At 55.4% G+C, this 21,427-nt stretch overlaps 1 long non-coding RNA gene across 1 annotated transcript; it reads right to left on the bottom strand.

The window, feature by feature from the left end:
• Positions 1 to 507: 507 nt before the first annotated feature.
• Positions 508 to 19,264, bottom strand: LOC125910775 (uncharacterized). Its single transcript, XR_007454169.1, has 3 exons — positions 18,673 to 19,264; positions 9,403 to 9,466; positions 508 to 2,477 (listed from the first exon to the last, which is right to left on the bottom strand). It is a non-coding gene; the product is annotated as an uncharacterized LOC125910775 (long non-coding RNA).
• Between the last annotated feature and the right edge of the window lie 2,163 nt (positions 19,265 to 21,427).

The raw sequence follows: 21,427 nt of genomic DNA, 5'->3' as shown, positions 1-21,427 counted from the left end.
AGGCAAACTCACCCCGGGCCTTGCTGCTACTACACCACCTGTTGCCTCCTCAGAGACACTTGCTGGTCCATTTACTTTTTTGTTGGGGGGGAGCGGGGTGGGGGGGGGCAGGGGGAAAGCAGGGGGAGGAAGCAATCCGCATTGGGCACCTACATTCAGCATGGTGGCATCTCTCTCAGGGAACACGGGAGATTTCACAGCTCCATCCATTCGTCAGCCCAAGCCCACCAGCCACCCCAGCATGGTGACACCTTTACTGGGTGGCAGTGGATGGGGGCACCTCCTCCCCTACCCTGGGCCCCAGCCCACCCCGAGACTGGACTGGTTCAGGCGTGTGGGGAGGTGACTAGGCTGGGGCTTCCAAGGGCCCCTCCTAAATAGGCAGCTCCTGAAGGTGGAGGGGCAAGGTCTACTCCCAGTGAAACAGGGAGCCCCCCCACCCCCCTCCCTGCTGAGGAGCTGGGACAAACTGATCACCTTCTCTTCCACATGATGAAATCGGAATAATGATACCCACCTAAGCAAGACCCAGAGATACTAAGCCCGGCACTTAGTAGGCCTTTAATTAACAACAGCAGCCATGATGATGATGATGGGAGATTATTAGGCCTGCAAATGGCCAATGGCAGAGTCTCCGGGATGTTTTTTGCTGCAACATCACCAGCATCCGCTTAGAGCTCTTACCCTAATGTGGGTTAACAGAAGTTAAGCCTATTATATTCAACGGCCTCTTTAAAATTTTCAATACCAGTATTCCAGGTGCATGGAAAGGAAATAGAACAGTAGAGAAAAGGACATCCGTCCATCCCCAGAGACAGGCTTCCAATACAGAGTTCCAGAAACTCTTCATATAGAAGCATATAGGACTGACTTCAATACACACAAGTAAGATCGAGCTCTATTGCCTGTTCTGCAGTTTATTCTCCTCAGGCAACAAACACGCTGGCCAACCTCCTGGATCAGTTTATACAGAGAGCTGTGCCACAGTGATTTTTTCGACTGTCTAATATTCCACAGTATGAACGGCCCATAGGTTCATTTCCATTGTCTTATACTCTCAAAGAGAAACGCTCTGACGAACATCCTTGTACAGACTTCTTGGGAAATTTTTGCATATATAACCGTAGAGTGAATTCCTAGCGGTGCAATTTGCTTGTGGCTGAGTATATATATGTCTTTTACATTGTGATAATGCCACATTTCAGAAAATACTGTACAATTTACATTTTCCAGCCAACAGTGTTTGACAGTGTCTTCAAATAGACACATGATGATAGAGAAAGGCCCCAAAATAGCCAGCTGTGTGAGATCCGGGGGCCCGCTGAGAACAGGCCTGTTGTCCCAAGGGCAGTGCCCAGTGGCTTCCTCCTGTCTGGGCTTGTGCATGCCAGTGGCCCAGGGGGACCCTGAGTCAGAGGGGAGTGGGGGCCACAAGGGTGCTGGGAGCAGAGGGCGGACAAGCATGGCTAGAGTCCCGCCTGAATGGTTTCCTGTGGCCATTGTCTCTGCCCTGCCAGGTCTCCTTGGGGGGAGTCTGTTTAGGGGCCTGCGGAGAAGGGGTTGGGCAGGAGGAAGAGGAGGGTGCAGTCCTTGCCAAAGGCACCCAGGAATGTGTCGCAAGAGGGAGAGAAAGAGGAAGGGCGGGGGGATCTCATCCCTGGGAGAGACGGGACGTCAAGAACCCCTGACTAATGAATAGTGAGTGTGCCCTTGAACCTCACTGGGCTTCGCCATTCTCAGGCACAGAACAAGAGCTGAGACACGTCTGAGCCCAGCTGCACGGGGACGGCGGCGGTTCATCTCAGACACTTTGACAGGCCGGGCCTTTTCCCTGCATAGCTCAGGTCCGCCTCCCAGCTCCCCTGGCAACAGCACAGCGGCACTGGCTCCCAGGTCCAGGCCCTGCCTGCTGTGAGCGGGAGGAGGGAGGAAGAGGAGCACCAAGGGGAGGACAGCTGGGGAGAGGGAGTCGTTAACTCCTAGAAGGCTGGAGCCCCTTGCTTTGGCCACCTCGCAGACTGCTGCCCTCGGTCCTCTGGGGCGGACGTACGGAGAGCAAAGAGCTTCTGTCTGCTGGAGGCCTGGTCAGAGTACCGCAGACCCGAAACAGGCACGTGGTGTGACAAGGGCAGAAACGGGGGCCCACTGGCCAAAGGCAGAGGCCCCTCCCTGCAGGATGGACGGTCAGGGCGCGTGTCCCCAGGTCCTTTGCCAAGTCCTAGGTGGGCATGGGTAGGGGTAGAGCCTGCCCCTTTGCCCAGGGCCGCCTCCTCCATCCTGGCCCCTGCCCGCTGCAGCCTCAGGACAGCGGCTCCTGCAGCTTCGACTTCTGCTTGATGTGATGATCTCTAGTGTCCTGGAGTGGCGTGGCTCTGGATTCTGATCCCGTGCCCTTGGCAAGACCCGCAGTTTTCCTCTCTGTCTCCATTTTCGGAGAAGCTGAAAAGAGGCTGTCCCATCACACTTCACAGGACAATCTAAAGATAAGAGAAATAATATGTGAGAAGGAGCTTTGCACTCTGGGGAGGAAGGTGTCCTATAAATCTCATTCAGGTATTATTAGGGCTGAAAGTAGGTACTTCTGCTCCCTGGGGCTGGGGGGAGGTGCTCACTGAAGGTTGTGTCAGAACCTCCCCAGCACAGTAGGACTGAAACTCAAAGGCAAGGGGTCAGGAAAGACAATGGTTTATGGTTTATGTCTGTGGCCTCTGGAACCTCTGGGTTCAGCTGGCACTGGGAGGTAAAAGACAGCGACCATATAATTTCAAGGTGTTTTACCCGTATTCTACCCCCCACTGCAACTTAACGAGAAAGGTGTGGTTATTCCCATTTTGGACATAAAGAGACAGTCTCAGAGAGGTAAAGGGCTGGCCCAAGGTCATGCTGGCCATATACGGGCCTGAGCCCATGCTGACCTGACGCTATGGCCCACACTTGTGTCCACACTGTGACACAGCCACCTGGCTAGGGGTGCTGGGGAGAGGGGCCAGCCATTGGGAGATAGTGTCTTCCCCATGGACTGTTTCTGGGGGCTTTGGCTTCTAAGTCTAAAGGCCCTGGCCCAGGGAAGTAGGACGGGCAGGGTCCCCAGAACACTGCAAAGCCGCCCAAGGGGCCAGCAGCTGGCAGTCAGAGGCACCTGGGCAGACACCAGTCAGAGAAAAGGGGAAGAGAAGAGGAGGCTTCCGGTAAGAGGCCGGGAGCAAACTCAGCTGACAAGTGTGCTCTCCAGCGCAAGTCTTGCTCCAGGGCGGGTCACCTCCCAGCTTCGTGACACTTGCCAGCAGTGAGCTGGGTGTTCATTTTTGTAGCCTCGGGGTGAAGGTGCCTCCCTGCATCCCAGGGCAACTTGAAGGGAACCAAATTGGTTGGGTTTCCTGTGAGCCAGGGGGCTGGGTGGGGCGGGGGGCACTGCTGGCAGGCAACAGAGGAGAAAAAGCAGGGAGAACTTCCAGATTATAAAACGTCACAGCTAAAAGGGACCTTAGATGCCATTCTATCCAATGCTGCTCTTCCAGCTCCAAAAAGGGAGCTGGTTCACCCAAGACTCTGCAGCAGGAAGATGGACTGCAGGCCAAGTCTCTGACTTGCAGCTAAGTGGGGCTGTATCTCCCCATGCCCTTGTCACTCCACCAGGCCGCCTTGGGCCCTTAAAGGCAGGGATTTTACACAATGAGGCAAAAAGAAGGACCAGGTAAGAGGAGCTCCTGTTGGCAAAGGGGTGGCTTCGGGAAGCCTTGAGGCCAGAAGCCTTCCTGAAAATGAGAGAACACTCTCCACACCACCGCCACCACCACCCTCCCAATACTCCACAGCCAGTCACCGCCAGGATCCTCTCCTGCTGATGACAAAACAGGCAGGAGGAAACGGATCTGAATGCAGACAGGCCCCTAATCCTGACCCATGATGTTTCTGAGAAGAAGGGACAGGAAGGAGGCCGGCTCTAAGGGATGTAGGGAGGGTAGGGGTTACCAGAAGCTTGTCCCCACAGAGCCTGGTGGCAGAGCTACAGCCAGGGCAGGGCCTCAAACTGGAAAGGACCTCAGCTCCCTGCCCTTTGTCGCCGGCTCCTCTGCCAGGCGGGGCCACGGCACCCCATGCCAGGCAGACCTGACCTGCTCAGAACGCAAAGGAGATAGAGGGAGCCCGCACCCTACAACCTTGTCAGCAACTGCCCTCGAGGGAAGTCTGTGCACTTGCTGATGAACAGACACGTGATGGAGCAGAAAGACACAAAGACAAATGAACTTATTCTGGCCCAGCTGTGCCCTCCTCCCTGGGCTGATGATTTGGGCCAGCTGCCATTCCGACTGGCCGGTGCCCACGGTTAAATATTCCATATATCACCGCTGTCCTCCTCCCTCAAATCCCAGCCATATTACCTGACCCTGAGGAGCTCGACGCCGTCATACCTGCCCTGTACCTAGGGGAAAGGGAGAAGGAAAATGAACCCTATCGAGGGTTTCCTGTGTACTTAACACTCCTCATTACAACTCTATAGATGGGGATTATTATTCCCATTTTACAGATGAGAGTTTAGAGACTTGGAGACATTTAGGGGATTGCTGCACAGTAATGCCAGAAGCAGAGCCTCTGCCCCCAGCACCTCTCCCTCTGTCCCTCCTCTCCAGCTAAGTCCCAGGCTGGGGCCACCCTGTCCTGAGGTGCCAGAAGCCGCCCGAACCACGTGGATCTGTGCTCAGATCTCTGCCTCAATTTCCTATCTCCCCAGGGCTCTCTCAGGGCTACTCACTCTAAGCTGCTGAGCAAGGGAGGTGTACTGCCCAGCATATTTGATTAGTTCTAGAACAAATGCGTATCTTCGGACCCCGACAGGTTGCCGGTGGGGGGCGGGGAGGAATTCCTACCACTTATGGATGTCTTTTTCTAACTGGGAAACGGGAGCCAGAGGACTTAGGAGGCTGGGGTAAGGGTGGGGACAGCCACCAAACAATAAAACCTTCGCCATGCAGAAATGGCTGGAGAGCCTTGGTCTTGGGAATTTTCCTCCTGAGGAACAAAGAACAAGGTGACACCGGCCTGGGCCCCGCTACTCCACTGGGCACTGCTCATGCCGGGTCCAGCCTCAGGAGGGGGAGCCGCGCTTGGAATGTGATTCCCTGGCTTTGCGTGACGCTCGGTTAGCAGAGTGCGACTCCCAAGATCCCCTGTCACCTCCTAAAGCCTCTGCCAGCCCGCCCCCCAGCACCACGCTGATCACCAGATTAAGGAGCTCAGGGCTACAGCTGAGGCAGCTAAAACCGGGAGGGCGGCGTGGGGAGGGGCAGGGAGGGCAGCGGGCAGCGTCCCAAGGCCCTGCCTCCCCTGTCTCCCTCCCCCACTCCTACTGTGGGTCCTTTTCTCTGTTCCTGCCATGAGCTCTAATCTCTGTGCTCTTCCTCACTGAGCTTCCGACATCCTCCCCCTACAGATACCCAGCTGGAGCTGGGACAGCCCCGGAGCCCAGGAGAGGGTAGGACGGGAGAAGTGGCAGGGAGCGGCAGCCAGGGTATTAGGAGTGAGCGTGCTGGGCCGTGCAGACCGGCTGCAGCCACATGGGAGGGAAGGAAGGTGGGCGCTGGGAGGCAGGCCCAGAGCCTCCCTGCCTGGACTGAGAGCCACCTAAGGGTAATCCCAGAGGCTCCCTGTGGGTCCCTCTGGGCGGCTGCCGGACTCCAGGGCAAGGTGCCTCCCATATACCCGAGGGGAGAGCAGGAGAAAGTGCCAGAGGCAGGGGAGGCTGGCAAGGGCCAAGGGAAGGAATTTGGACACTCAAAGCTCTTCCCCAAGACCCCAGCATTTCCTGAACCAAAGTCATCCCAAGTCATTTAAATCACAAACACAGGAAAAAGAGTTCCCTTCTGTAGGCAGGGTGTCACCAGATCTGTAACAAATGAGATGGGATGGGTCCATCCAGGATAAAGACCCCACAGGAAGGAACTGGAGGTTTTGGCACAGGGCTTTTTGGACTGTGAGCACCCCAGGCTCAGGGTGCTTCTGACCCAGGAGCGGTGGTGAGAGGGCAGGGCCAGTGTGGCTGAGGGGGGTGAAGGCTGCGGAGGGTCTGGGAGCCAGACCGCCTGGTCACTGGATCCTGAGACCCCTGCACTTGCACACGAGGGACCATGCCCCACGTCCCCCTCCACCTCTCAACGTTACTATGAGGAAACTCTGACGGCCCAGTTCCGCAGGCTTCCAGCCCCTTCTCCACCCTGTCCCCCATGCCAGGGCCTGCAGGGGGCGACCCGGACATACCCGGGGCACGGCCAGCAGCTGCTCTCCCTTCAGCTTCTCCTTTGCTGCCACCGCCAAGCTCCCTTCTGCTGGATGGGGGCAGGAGAAGGGCTTGGGTTGCTAACGGGGGGTCTGTGAGAGCCCAGGAAGAGGCACTCTGCCAGCTCCTGATTCCCCACCCGCTCCCAAAACTGAGGTCCACGCTCCAGTGTCAACAGGAGTGAAATCTTTCCCACGATGCCCTCCTTCACCCCTGGCCAGAATTCACGGGTCCCATCCCTGTCCTCGGGCTAAATTGGCGAGTGCTAAATCAACACAGCTTTGCAATGCTCACCGTCACAGACATTCTGAGCTATAAGGAACCAAGAGTTTTCGGAAGTACAACTCCCTCATTTTGCCGGTGAGAACACTAAGATTCAGGGTGTCGGGGAGAATTGGTCTGCCCGAGGTCTCACAGCAAGCCAGTGGCAAGGACATGCCTCGTGCCTGTCTTCCAGACCCCTTTCCTGTTCAGGGCCTGAAAGAGGGCTTCTCCATCATATCCCAAATAATATCCTGGCCCAACTGTGGGCGGCGGGGGTCTGGGGCCAAGGGAGGCCGTAATGCGATAAGCAGACTGGCCATCTGGCTCGGGGACGGAGGAGAGCCCAGACTGGCCGCTTCTGCTGCCCGTCCCGGGGGGCCCTGTGTCACGAGAGACAGACTGCCAGATGGACAGGCACTGGCTTGGGTCTGGGTGGAAGCCAGTGAGTTCCCTGTAGTCAGAGCTAACCAACTTTCAGATGTGCTAGGGTAAGAACGGGGGGGGGGGACAGGGAGCAGAGCCAGGCCCCCCAAAGGGCAGAGAAACAGAAAAGCAGGATGAGGACGCTGAAATTCCCACCCAGGCTCAGAGCCTGGCTCCCCAGGTAGGCCCGGCCCAGCTCAGCTCCACCACCACAAACAGGTCCCCCTCCCGGGGAAAGGCAAACACATCCCCCCTGGCACCTTCTCAGACATGCATGCAAAACTAATTAACATGGGGAGACATGCGAGCAGCCGGCCAGCTCCACACCCTCGAGTCCACGCAAACAAGGCGAGCCCTTGTCCAGGGGACGTGCACAAAGCTTTGTTGCTAATTTAGGCATCTGTCTCTGTCTGGCCTGGTCCTCCTGCCTGTGCTGGGGTTTTTCCCAGCCCCTCGGACAATGCTGGGAACGGGCCCGCCGATCCCTTATTCAAATCACACCCAGGACAATGAGCTCATTGTGCAGGCCACAGAAAAGGGGATGCGGGGGTTGGGGGGGGGGGGTGGTGTGTAACGGGGCATCAGGAGTGGAGAAGGGTAGGGGGTGGTGAGGAAAATGGGAACCCAGGAAAGTGTTTACTAACACAGCCCCTGCAGCTGCTTGGGCCCCTCTCCCCTCCCCCGCCTGGCTGGCAGCTGGGGAGAAGTCCTAGGACTCAGAGGTGGGGGCCCCAAGAATGGATGAGGGGCCTTGTATCCACTGGGCCAGCAGTCAGCAAAGTCTGGCTCAAACCTCCACCTTTGACAGTCTATAGCCGCCCCTGCATGTTCATGGCCAGACACGTTGTTTTTATAGATTGGTTCCGAGGTGGCGGGGGGGCGGGGGGGGGGTAGTTCTTTTTATTTCTTACTGCAGACGAGCAGTGTTAACGTACAGATCCAAGCTGCAGAGGAGGAGACGGGGCTCGGGGGAGAGGTGCTGGCAGGCCGTGCAGGGTGGGACCTGCTGTCTCGGCCATTGTCTTCAGGCAACGTTTCATTTTCTCCTCCTTCCCAGCTAATAAATTAGAGAGGAGATGGTGAGCTGCGAAGGGACAGGCTCCCCACAGACGGTGGACGGCAGGCGGGCGGGTGGGAAGGCGAGTCTGTGAGCTCACGGCAGATGGGGCTCACCCAGCCTCGAGGCTGCTCACACCGCACCTGGTCAGACACTCCCATGCATCCCCACACAATGAGCCCCATTAAGAAAACCACGCGCACACACACGCGCGCGTGACATGGACGTGTGCATGTGTGTACACATGTATACGCACATCTATAGAAATCTCCCGAGGTCCCTGAGGGGGGAGATCTGGGGCTTTGAAATGCCCTCCCTGCTACCAACAACCCCCAGCTCCTTGTCGCAGTGAGCGGCCCAGACAGGCCGATGTAAACAGACACACACAGCCTGACACTGACACGCAGACACAAAAAGAAACACACCCACCCAGAGGCAGCCCCAGACACACACACTGACAATAGTGTAATGAATGCAGGACGGGACGGCATTCAGTCAAAAGCCCACATCGCTGCTCGCCCAGCACCGGGGGTGGCTGCAAGGTTATGGACAGGCTGCGAGCCAGCTCTTGACGACCTGCTCCTTTGCTCCGTCTCCCAGGAGTGCGGACTACACGGGAGGCGAAGTAAGAATACGATTCCAGGCATCCAGATGGAAGCAAATGCCCCACGAGCCAGAAAAGTTCGGAACCGGTCTCGGCCCTTAGTCAGGCTCGTCTGAACTGCCCTGAGGATTTTTTTCTTTAATACTGAAAGAGAGGTGTTCAAAGTCATATTAACTCTCCTGCATTTTAAGATGGTGTGGCTTAAAGTCAGGGCAAAGTGGAACCTTGTGGGCATTGTTTTCACAAGCAGCAGAACCCACAGGTTGGGGTGATCTCCTCTTTTCAGTTAAAATAATTTTGAGCAGGGTATATAGGATGCAGAGGAACACGAAGGGTTTACATCTCAGAGACCCAGTAAAAAGTGCTTCTAAGGATACAGGGGAAGGGGTGACCCCTTCTGCACTGGTCCAGCAGAGCAGAAATGCATTAGGCTCAACCATATGAAAGTACCGATATTTGACTGTTTTAGATCGATAAAAAAGAAATTTCATATAGGTCAACTTAAGTAGGCAGCTGGTCCAAGAACCATCAGGGGATTTTCCTTTTTATTTCCTCCCCAAACTGGGTTCTTTTACTCCTGATCAGAAGAAAAAGAAAAAAAAAAAAAAAACATAACCCAAGACCCAAATCGACCTTGGATCACCCATCTACAGCCACATAACCGCATCGTGCACAGAGTCTGGAGCAGCCGCTGGAATGAACTGTGGATACGCACACGCACGTGTACGCACGCACACACACGCATACACAATCCACGGCCTGTGTCAGGCCAGGACCCACCTTCGGAATCTTCCACCGGGGCTCCCGCTTCTTCGCTCCCTGTCTTCTGATTCCGGAATGTGTCCTGGAGGGGACAGAAGGAACATGAGAGAACACGATGGAAAACGGGACAACCATGCTCTTGGCTTCTCCTCTGGAGGAGTGTCAGGGACTAGCATGGGAGACTATGCATGCACTTTGTCCTGGAGGAAATGTCAGCTTCAGAGCTTCATCTCTGAAGCACCGCTGTCAACTGGCTACCAAATGTAAACACAAGGCCAGTCTCTGTGCACATGACATTCATTCAGACTACCTCTAAAGAGCACAAGGGAAGCCAGAAGGGTGCTGAGGCCACCCCGGCATAGGGAAGGCCCACTCCTTGCCAGCATCTGGATATCCATGTGTCCAGTCCTGGGAAATCACTCTCCAGAACGTCTCTGGGTTCCCATGGGAGGAAAGTGGAAGGTTTTGGAAGCAGAGTCAAGAACTGTTCTGTATCCCACTATCTGTTTCTTGCCCACCGAGGAAAGCCTGCTTCACATATGCTCATCCTACCCCATCAGTAGCAGGTGGGTGGTCCATACAGGAGCCGAGGGGAAGATATGTCCACTGAGAGTCTTCTAGTGGCCAAGGACCTGGGGCTCCATTCAAAGACCTGGAGCCACCTTCCATGCAGATGGAGATGGCATGGTCCCTCCTACATCTCTGACAAGTACTTTAACCAAAAATACCATGTAAGTTCTAGATTTATCTCTCTAAACACACACACGTACATGCATGCATACACGCACGCACACACACACACCCACACACACCCACACTGACTTCAACAAGAAAACCACCAAAGCAATAGTAATAATAAAATAAAACCTGTTTGGCCTTCCTGCTCCTGGGGGCAAGTGACAGAATGACAGCCTGCGGTCTGGGCGTTAGGGCCAGTGGAGTCATTTGCAAGGCGGGCCCCAGCCTAGGGGCTACGTGGATGACTCTTCCAAACTCCAGCTGTGTTGACAGGAGGCATCTGGGTGCCCACTGCTGCTATAGGGCAGGCTTACCTGCCAGCCCCTGTGCTCAGGATCCAGTCTGAGCAGAACCAAGAGAGAATTCTGGCTTGGATGCCCCAAACAGTATCTGATTTCTTCCAAGGAGGAGAAACCTTCCGTACGTGAATTCTTCCAGATGTAATTTATTATTTGATTGCATTGAAGATGTTCCTTACCAACCTCACACACAAATCTCAATAGGTTCCTGCTATGCTGATTTCTAAGATCAAAGTTGTTCCTCAAACGAAGAAAAGGCAATTGAGATATCACAGTTCTATAAAGAACCAATGGAATCTGGAAAAGCAAAGTTCTGGCCCAGGCTAAATGGCAACTTCAGGTCACCACAGGCAAAGCATGAAATGACCTCTGACCCTGCTTTCCGAGGCTCCTGGGACTGGAAAGCCAGGAAGCTACAAACTGGTGAGAACTGTCATCCCCCCAGCACCCCTTCCCCCAGCCTGGCCTTCCCAACCTGGATGGCCAGATGAAATTCTGTATTACACAAGTTTAAAGTGCTGAGCACGGGACTCTGGTTTGCTTCTCTGTATCCCCAAGGCACTGTCCAGAGCCTGACACATAGCGTTCGGTCAGTAAATGTTAAGTGGATAAACGAACGCAATAGCAAAAATACAGCCTGGCATGGGAAGACTTCCGATTCCTGAGCTCTGAGGTTCCGTGGCATAGTCCAGAGGTGCTAAAGTCCTGGCCAAGAGCCATCAGACGTGAGAGCCCAGGGGAGGTACCGGCTCGGCTCAGGCCAGCCCAGTAGCCTCCCACATGGATCTTGCACATGGTGGTGACAAGACCAGCTCCCTTAGCCTGCCCTCCACCCCTCTTATTCTCAGCCTCTACCATCTGACCTGCTCATCTGTACCCAGATTTCTGGCACGGTCCTGCAGGAGTCTACCCTGCTGCTCCATCCCCAAACTTTTGTTGGGGAGTCCCTCCCCCGCTCAGCCTAGGAGACCTGTTTGGGTACAGTGAGGCTTCTCTGATGACTCCACTCCAAACTAATTCCTCCTCTCTTAACTCCCACAGTCTGAGTCAAGCCATCGACTCTTGAATGTGTGCTTTACTAGGCTCATTTCTGCTTGGAGGGGCCAGGGAGCAGGTCTGGGGTTCTTCTGGGGTTCTCTCTGTACTGGAGCTTGGAGCTTATGCATGGTCAGTAAACACCATGACTTATTCCAGTGACTGACAGAGAGCTGAGCCCCACGCCTCGTTGGCTGCTTTCCCTGCACCTCCACACATTACCGATGTGCGGCCCACCAGGGAGATGGTCCCCTATGGCACAGCCTTGCTGGCTCATGCGTGCTCAGCCCGCCTCCGCCCCCCAACACATATACACCCATTCTCTAACAGCAGTGGATAGAGGGTGCAAACTGACATTCCTGAGTGCCACAAGCTCAGTATTACTATCCCCAATTTTACAGATGAGAAAACGGGCTCAGAGAGAGGTGAAATAACGTGCCCGAAAGGGTCTGAACTAGAGCAGACAGACCCCTGATGCCCATCAGGCCGCACGCACTGCTTCAAACCACCATGATCTTGAAACCTGCGATCCAATGACAAAAAAGAGAAAAATGAACCTGAAACAACTAAAAATGGGGTAAAGGAAGCTGCAGGCTCAATGTGGAAGGGGTGGCTGTAAACTTGAGCCTTTCCTCTCTATTAACACTCTCCCTAGCACTCCCCAAGGAAATGACATGCCCTCGGGGGCATCTGCCACCTCTCCTATCCCGGGCCACTGAACTCCGGGGACAGGAAGACGGTCTAGCATTCTCTGCTTAAGCACCAGACAAGACTGGACAGAGAAGTGGATCCCTCACCCCCCTCCAGAAGACTCAGTGCTATCTCAGGGGGATGTAACATTCTAGAAAACAGAGGCTCAGCCTCGCCCTGGGCAGGTATGATCCCTCGGCACCATGGGCAGACTGGTGGACTTTGGCCAACCCGATTTTACAGAGTGAGGCACAGCCAGGCTACAGTCCACACTGACAACCAGGAGGAAGCCAGGGTTGGGTGGGACACTTCTCACCCCTCCTAGAGTCTCACCAAGGCTCCCGAGGGCCCAGCACTGAGCCCTCCTACTCACACTCTCCAGGTACACTGCCAGCCCAAAGCAGGAGGCACTTCGGAGCCACCCTCTAGTAACCCAGATGGGCTCATGCCGTTCCCCAAAGCCCAGGCAGACTCCTTGGGAGATGAGGGCCCACGGGGGGACCCAGACTACCGCCTACTCAAGGGCTGTAGCTTCTGAGACATTCCCCATGCAATCACCCCATGACATCTGGCTTAGAAAAACAAGGGTAGACCCTAGATTACATTTACCATTCTTTCTGCTCCCCAAAGAGACAGGCCTTAAAGAAGATAAAGCATGCGCAGCGTTAGCACAGGACTCGGCACAGCAGAAGTGCTCAATAAATGGTTCCTGTCACCATTATCGAGCGTCATTATGATTTCCTGACGGCCCATTCCTCACCTCCCAGGCTTGTGTGAGGAGCTGTCTTTTCATAAACTCAAGGCTTACTGAGGCTGGGAGACCATTAACGGAGTCCAGGGTTTCCGGGGCAGGAAACCGGAGTTTCTGACAGGAGAAGGGGGCTGGAAGCAAGGCTGGACCCACGGCCAAGAGTCCTCTGAGGTGAGAAGGCCCCTTTGCCCTCTGGCAGCAGGATGAGCCCAGCACCTCCCCAGAAAATCTCTCTGAAGACTCAAGGCTTGGCAGGGAGCCAGGGCAGGAGACCTCTCGAAGACGACGCTGGCTCTGAGCCAAGGCGCATCCCAGAAGCTTCAGCTCGCACAGAGCAGCACAGGCCGAGGGGAGGAGGGGCAGCCGGGAGAGGGGCAATGAGGAACCCTCGGGCCAAAGGAAACCTGCCTAAAGGGGGTTTAGTGTGAACTTGAGATGCACAGCCACCTTCCCGTGCCCTGTGGTTTCCACACACCTGAGACACTACGAAATCACCATAAGCACAGGGACGCGGGGTGGGGAGGTGCTCTGCCCCCAGGACAACGCTCCTGTCACCTACATCTATGTCCACACAAACTCCATCCAAAGACTCCTGGGGGTTACCCACTGGTTTTCTTCCCATCTCCTAAACTCCAAAAACAAAATGTTGCCTGTAGATTCAAGGCCTTCTGTCTCCAAGGACTGTGGGGTAACCCCCATTTAAGGGGCTGTACTAGGCACTTCTAAAAGCCCCATAAGACCTGAGCCTCTCCAGTGGCCTCCAGCCTGGCGTTTCCATGGCCTTCTTCTATACAGAGAGCTCTCTTTGGCCAGGGACCTTCCAGGGACAGACGAAGATTCGTTACTGAACTTCAGGCCTGGAAGAGATCTTAACCCTCTAGTCTAGACCAATAAACTATGAGCTGCATGTATCATTTTAAACTTCCTAGAAACCACATTAAAAAGGAAGAAGAAACAGATCAAACTTATTTTAAAAATGTTTCGTTTAACCCAGTATCATCGTTTCAGCTTGCTGCGCTGACCACATATCATGAGATCAACAGCGGTTAACTGGGCGGCCCAACTCTTGGCTCCAGCAACCTCCCCAACTTTGGGAAGATGAGGTGGCCCAAGTATCTCTAAGGAGAGGGGAGCAGGGTCGGAAGGGGAGCCCCAAACTCCATCCCTACTGCTGGGCCCACCGGCCTTTCCTCCCAGACTCCCAATTAATACCCGCCTACGAGACAGCTGAGTTTACGATAAATCAAATTCAGGGGGACGAGCGCAACACGAACCTGTTTGGAACAGGAAACCTGGAGGGGAGAAGAGATGGGTGTACTTGACATCACAAGCTCGGGAACAAAGACCAACAGAAAGGAACAGGAGGGAGGTTCGGCCTGACCTCTGCATTGGAGGCAGGTCTGGAGGAGGGCGTGCCGCCCCCAGTCCCGGCCACCCGGCTCCTTCAGGCTGCAAATACCCACGCTCCAGCACTGGGTCTGGTGAATTTTCTGCCGCGTCTCCCTGGAGGAACTACCCACAAAAGCTCCTCTCTGCTTTAGAAGGCAAGAACAAGTCGTGCATTTACCCGGTGCTTCTTACTCGGAGTCGCCATGCCAACACACAGTCATAATTACCGAGGAACGCGCCAATAGTGGCAGCATTGACAAAGACACTATATCAGGGCCTGTGAGCTAAGCAAGGTCAGGCTCCTCGCGCCCCCCCCCCCCCCAGCTTCCTGCCCACTTCCTTTATTCCACTCTGATCCATCTCTTTCCCTTCATTCTTTCTCTCCCACCCAGATGGTCTCTTATTATATTTTCTCTGCAAAGAAAGGCACTACAGCTCAGTGTATAAAACACTTTTATAGCAATTAGGAGACAGGTTCTCCTTTGAGTCCCGATTTTAACTTGTGGGAAAAGTCACTTTAACACCCAGGCCTAGTTATCTGGCCGTGAATGGGGAGAGTATTTTGGACAGTGCCTATTCAGCAAGTGGGTGCCTGCATTTAATTCACCTACTAAATTCAGAGGCTGCTACGTATCTAGTGGACTCCGAGATCTCCTTTATGAGCAGCACCGGAGGTACCAGAAACTCAGAGAAACAAAAGAAGGTTCAGATCAGAGAGGGAGTTGGCTCTAATACCCTGAGAACAGCAGGGCCTGTATCTCCCCCAGGAAGGGTGCAAATCTCAGAAAAGGGGCCAGGAGCAGCTGAAGGGTGGGCTCTATCAGATTATAAAAAGATGGGTGAGATGGATGAGAACTATCAGCCTAAGTGACAAGCATCCTGAGGCCCCCAGTGAGACAAGGACATGCACCCATTTAAAATGAGAGGTCAAGAAAAGAAGGCAGACAGCCACCACCAGAGCCTGACACAAGAGCGCCCCAATTTCAGAACACCCAGTGCACCAACATCTGAACTTACAAAGGAGATAAATTGGACGCCGATGATTAGCATCACAAAATGATTATTCCCTTTGTAAAAGGCTTCACTGCAGGACTGCTTTAAATAGTGCATTTAAACCATGATCTGATTTGCTAAATTCGATTTATACACATCTACTGCCTAAGCTGGCGTGCGGCTGTATTTACATGTCTTCCCTTGGCACGGAGGAGGGGAGAGGCCAGCCATTATTTGGGGCCTTTAATCCTTGTAGACAGTAACTAATCTGGGGAGCTGAACCCTGTTTTTCTTCCACAGCTGGGGCTTTCGCTGTAAACTGGGCCTCAGCTCTCCACCCTGCCTTGCCTGGCCAGAGCCAGCCCAAAGATGATGGTCAGGATTTGGCCAGGATGTGTTGGAGCGTTTCTGCCAATAGGGGCTCCTCACCAAGAAGGAGACGCCCCTCTCTGCACCCAAGGATGACAACTTTCTGGTACAAATTTTCAGAGAATCTGGTCCGTGGCAGGCTCACTAAATGCATTCAGCACCCACAGTTATCATGCCAGGGTTCAAAGGCCGGCTACCTTTTGGGAGCCATGGAAACTTAGTAATCTGTAGAAGTTCTGGGGACCTGGTGAACTACATTCTGCTATTTGCACTTAAGCCACAGGAACCAAAGCTGGGCTAGCACAGAAAGGCTGGCTCTCCACCCCAACACAAAAGAATGGGTCCACCAGGTCTCACGGTGACTGTGCCGGTGTAATGGGGAAACCTTCGTCAGTTACTCTAAAGGGACTTACGGCTCTCATTGACAGCATAGTCCTTCAGGAGAGAAATGACTCCTTCCCACAAGACCAACAACGTGACAGGACAGTTAGGGGCCAGACCACCGCCAAAAGGTCACACGACTTGCTAAAAGAGAGAAATCTAAGGAATTCATGGGCTCAGGGATGCAACATTCAAAAAACCAAGTCCCTCCAAAAAACAACTTAGAACCTCTCCCTCCACCACCCCCGCCACCATTTCCAAGAACCAGAAGCTTAGTTTTTTAGAACCACGTATTCATTTACCAAATATTTACAGACATCCACAATGATGAGCCCGGCCCAGCAGTGGGAACTGAGGGAAAAGAAAGGAACAGACAGCATTCAGGTCCGAAGAATTTATGGAAGATGGAGGGGTCACCAAACGTAACTGAACTATTTCACTGTTGAGAAACCCACTAAAACCTGCTCACGAAAGAATGGGAAACTGGGAATCGATTGGACTGGACCCCAGTTCTTGCTCTGCCAGCTAACTTTATGACCTTGGGGAAAATCACTTAACCTCTCTGGGTCTGGTTCCTCATCTGTGACATAAGCAGTTGACCTCCATAATAACCAAGCTTTAAATTTTCTATAAATCTTACAGAGGAAGAAATGTTCATATCCCTAAAAACCCTAATCAGCTTCTTCTTCCTTTTTTTTTTTTTTTTAACAAGGTTATAAATCGTCCCATTTTCTTCTTTGTCTTGGCTGCCAGGAGGCTCAGACCAATATTGAATACAACATTTATTTTAGGCCAGGACTTCAGGCCAGGAGATTAGGGGTGGGGGAAGCAGGGTATGACAGGAGAGCTCTCATATGCGAGGTAGGGCTGTGCGGAGATGGGGCTTGGATTCAGGACAGACTCGGTGCTGGACAGATGAGATCACGATTGTGATGAATCCGTGTGTCTGTGCGTACCGTATGCATGTGCAGAGCCTGTGGTTAAGAACTCAGACGTTCGGGCAGACAGCCCTGAATCCACATCTGCACTCTGCCACAACCTGGCTACAGCCAAAGTCACAAAGAGGGAATCGCCACCACTCTCCCTGTCAAGCTGAGGCCCGAATGCACGTGAAGTGCTTAGTACCCCGCCAGGTACGAAGCGAGGACTCAATACAAACACAAACGAACAGAACTGGAGTTTCTTAGTCACTGCACAAATGCCTTAGGGCAGCGGTGGATCAATAGGGGCAGTGAGGGGTGGGGGGTGGGGGGAAGGGAACCGCGCTTAAATAATTCAATCGGTGGGAAGGGGGCCTCTGCGGGGCCACTGCTCAGACTTTGGGCCGAGGCCCGGGTGGAGGGCCGAGCTCGGAGGTGCCGCTCCGGCGGCACCGCCGGGTGGATGCGAACGGAGCCTCCGGGGCCGTCCTCGGGCCACGCGCACCAGACGCGTGGGTTCCTCCGCTCCCGGCCCCTGATGTCCGCGAGCCCCGGACCGCAGCCGGTCCCGGGCAGGGCGGCCTGGTCCTGCTCGCCGCTCGGGCCTCGCGGTGTCGGGGGGAGAAAAAAAGCGGGCGTCGGCCATGCGCCTGACACGCCTGGAAAATAATGAAGAAGCGCGAGGCACGCGCGGTTCCGGACTCCGAGCCGGCGCCACCGCTCCGCCCCTACCCGCAGCGCGCGGCTGGGCGAGGAGGGCCCGGGCCGCACGCGTCTCTCGCGCGCGGCTCCGGCGGGAGCGCACGCCCCGGCCCGCCCGGGGCGCAGCAGCCGCGACGGAGGGCCCCGCGGCCGTCCGCGGGCCCGGCCTCCCGCCGTCATCGGCGGCCGAAGGGCCTTCGCCCGGAGCGCGGCGGCGGGGACGGCCGGGCGGGCGCGCTCGACGCGCGTTCCGCTCCTGTGGGCCGCGCCGCGACCTACCTCGTGCCCACGCAGCCATCTTGCCGCCGCTCCTCGCTCTCTCAAAATGGCCTCCCGGCCCCGCGGCGCCCGCCTCCCCGCCCGGCCCGGGGTCCGGTGTGCGCGGCCCCCCTCCCCGCGCCCACGCTCCGTGGCCGGCGGCACCGCGGAGTCCGAAGGCCGTAGGCCCACGCGGCGTCCCGGCGTACACGAAGCGCGGGTGCGGCCCCGCGTGCGCGCCGCTCAGCCCGCTCTCTGCAGCCCGGAGAGTGCGGCTGCGGCCCGGCTGCTGCGTGGCCGGCGGGAGGCCGCCGCGCCACCCCGGGTAGAAGGGTAAGGCTCCGGGGCTGCGCGCCTCGGACTGCCGCGCAACGCCGACGGGGAGAGCCCCCGGCGTCCAGGAGGCCGCGTCGGAGGCCAGAATCAGCGCCGCCTTTACTGGGCGCCTACTGGGAGCCCCACGCCGTGCTCCGCCGAACTGTATCACAGAGCCCGGAGTGCCTGTTAGGTGTGTGCTTAACGCCCAATCCCGGCGTGTTGGGGAGGGACGCGGACGGGGATGACACCGGATCCGGGCCTAGGGAGGAGGAGGGGTTGCCTTTTTTGGGGACCAAGGTAAAAAACACAGACGCTCCACCGATCTGATGGTGGAATCTCCCAAACTCCGGACTGCCGGCCCGCGCGCCCGCTCTTGGCACCCCCGGGCAGAGCGAGGGTGCAGGCGTAGAGCTCCTCTTCCCACACCCCGGCTCTGGCCACTCACCTTTCCACCCGCACGCCCTCCTACGAACGGTTGCTGACGGCAAGTTCGTGCCCGAGAAGAGGAGGGAGGCGCCTGCAGGGGAGTAGCTGTAAAACAGAAAGGAGACATCAGGCGCCCCCCACACCCACCTAGAAGCGTGCTGCGGCCCCCTCGGAGGCGGGGGTAGGGGACGCGCGTCCTCCAGGTCACGACAACAGCCCGGGGCGGCTGCTGGGCGCACATCGCATCTCAGTCTCGTTCGCCCAGGGCGCGAGAGGGAAGTCCAGTACTGGGTAAGGGGGTTCCGTCCCGGCCCCGGAGCTCCTTACCCGCCAGCGGGCCAGGCATCCAGCCACCCGTGAGGTGAGACACCTCCGTGCACCTAAGGCCAAGCGCATCGCGGAGAGCCTGCCGGCGACCGCCCTAGGACAACCCCGGCTTCCCCGACAGCACAGCTCCTGAGTCCTGACGCTGGAAACCTGCCCGAACCGGGACCCCAGGCCATTTTCCGGAAGCCCAAATGTTAGAAATGCAGAACCCAAGCTAAAGTGGGCCTCCTGGCGGCGTCCTCTTGGCCTCGCAAGTCAATCTGGATCCTGCTCCCTTCAAATCTCTAAGGACACTCGCATGTACACTTCCGCGGCCAGCCAAGCAAGGAACTTACACCTGCCCCGACCCCCCTTCCAACAGGGTGCTCCCTGGAGTCCTAATACGTCTCCCAGTTCAGGACCAGTTGGTATGGCAGGCGCTGGGGAAAGAAGGCAGCTGGTCAATTCTCCACAAAACTCTGGCCATTTATTGGTGCTTTCACTCTCTCCAGCTGGTGGAGGTTTGAACTTCATATCCAGACATTCATATGCACCCCCTGCTCCAGCCTGGAGAAAGAGCTACCATTTGCTCTGCGCCCACTGTATGCCAGGGACTTCATTTGTATATTTTACTTAATTCTCACATGAGCCCTGGAGGTGCAGTTACTTATGTCACCCCCATTTCACAGATGAGGGGAAACAAGTCTAGAGAGGTGATGTGTCTTGTCAAGGATACACTGAGTTGCAATGGCAAAAGCATGCCTCCCCCCGCCCCCAACCCCCCAAAAAAAACCCTGCCTCACAGGTGTGGGCATCCTCCCCCACCCAATGAGCTGCTGCCCTTATAGATGTGGATTGCCAGCTTATTAACCCAGACTAGGATTGCCCTGGGTCCTCCACTCTAGCGTCTCAGCTCAGGAATTGTCACCCCTAGGGACAGAAAGGCCACAGGCCAGTCCCCCTGCTCTCCCCATGACCAGAGAACAAGAAATTCCTGCAGCCTCTCTGGGCACTCCAGAGGCATTTCCATCCTAATTCTTTAGCCTGAGTCCAGAACCTTGGGAGAATCTGGCAAAACCTCATGCTGGCCAATAATCCACTCCTGATTTTTAAAATCCCAGTCCTGGGGCAGCTGGGTGGCTCAGTTGGTTAGGTGACTGACTTCGGCTTAGGTCATGATCTCACAGTTCATGGGTTCGAGCCCCATGTGGGGCTCTGTGCTGACGGCTAGGAGCCTGCTTCGGATTCTGTGTCTCCCCTTCTCTCTACCCCTCCCCTGCTCACGCTCTGTGTCTCTCTGTCTCTCAATAATAAATAAACGTTAAAAAAAATTTAAAATCCCAGTCTACACAGCCAAAGAAGTGGGTGACCTGCGTTATTACCAGGATAATTCACGCAGGAGAAAATGAGATGAAGGCGCAGACTGGCCATGATATTTTTACACAAAACCCCAATGGAGACCTGAGGAGATTCAGGAGCTAAAAAGAGGAACATTGCAAGGAAATACCCCTCTTTCTGGTTTCCTGCAAAAGATTTCATCCCAACTGATAATCAGGCAGAAAGCCCTAACTCCCCCAACCTCCAAAGCTGAGAGGCGCTTTTTCTTTAAATGACGTTAATGTGACGTTAATGTTTCTTTTTTTTTTTTTTTCAATGAAGCCTCTGTAAGAGACAACCTCCATTTAAAAAATTATGCCCATTGGGCCTGATGTGAAATAAATTTTAGAAAATCGCAAGTTTGGGCTTTTTCAGAAGAGAGCCAGGGACACAGCCTCCACCCCCAGGCTGCCTGAGGTGATAAAGGGGCACCTAAAGGCTGAGACGAGACGGGGTGGGTACAACCAGACTTGGGAGGCACCGGGAACCTGGGAGGGGGGATGGAGGGCACAAGGGTCTGCAGCCACACTCCCCAGGGGGCGGAGGATAGCGGGTCCCTTTCAAAATAAACCCAAATCGGTGGTGTGAGACCAGCCTAGCCAGGAGGATGGCTGTGGCGTCTGAGCCCCTGCCCCACTTGCAGTGCATCTCCACCCTAACAAGACAGAGAAGACTCGAGAAATGCCACCCTGTATATTCCTGCAACACACAAAGCCCCGGGGTTTGGCTGGAGACAGAGGAGAGCAGCTCCACTCACAGCACCCCCTAATTCATAGGGAAGGGGCGCAAGACTAAGTTGCAAGCTGATGGGGAGGGGTGACGCTGACCACTGAGGGGTCAGAGGGCCTGTGCAGATGGAAGCTGAAAGGAAGTTCTAATTAGCACAAAGCCGGCACCTTCCATTAATAGCTCTCCGTGGGCTCCTGGATGCCGCTGAAGAGAGGCAAGTTGGAATGTGTGAGGCTCACCTGTCCCCGGCTCATTAACAGACCTCGGGTGAGAACAGGGCTGTCCTGGCAGAAGACCAGCCCAAATCGGCAACCCCTCCCCCAAATTTAATTACAGGTTTGACTTCTGGGCCCATCCGAGGG

The sequence above is a fragment of the Panthera uncia genome (assembly GCF_023721935.1).
Source record: "Panthera uncia isolate 11264 chromosome B3 unlocalized genomic scaffold, Puncia_PCG_1.0 HiC_scaffold_2, whole genome shotgun sequence".
Classification (NCBI taxonomy): domain Eukaryota; kingdom Metazoa; phylum Chordata; class Mammalia; order Carnivora; family Felidae; genus Panthera; species Panthera uncia.
Note: the sequence above shows the minus strand (reverse complement) of the source record. Positions and strands in the feature narration are given on the sequence as shown.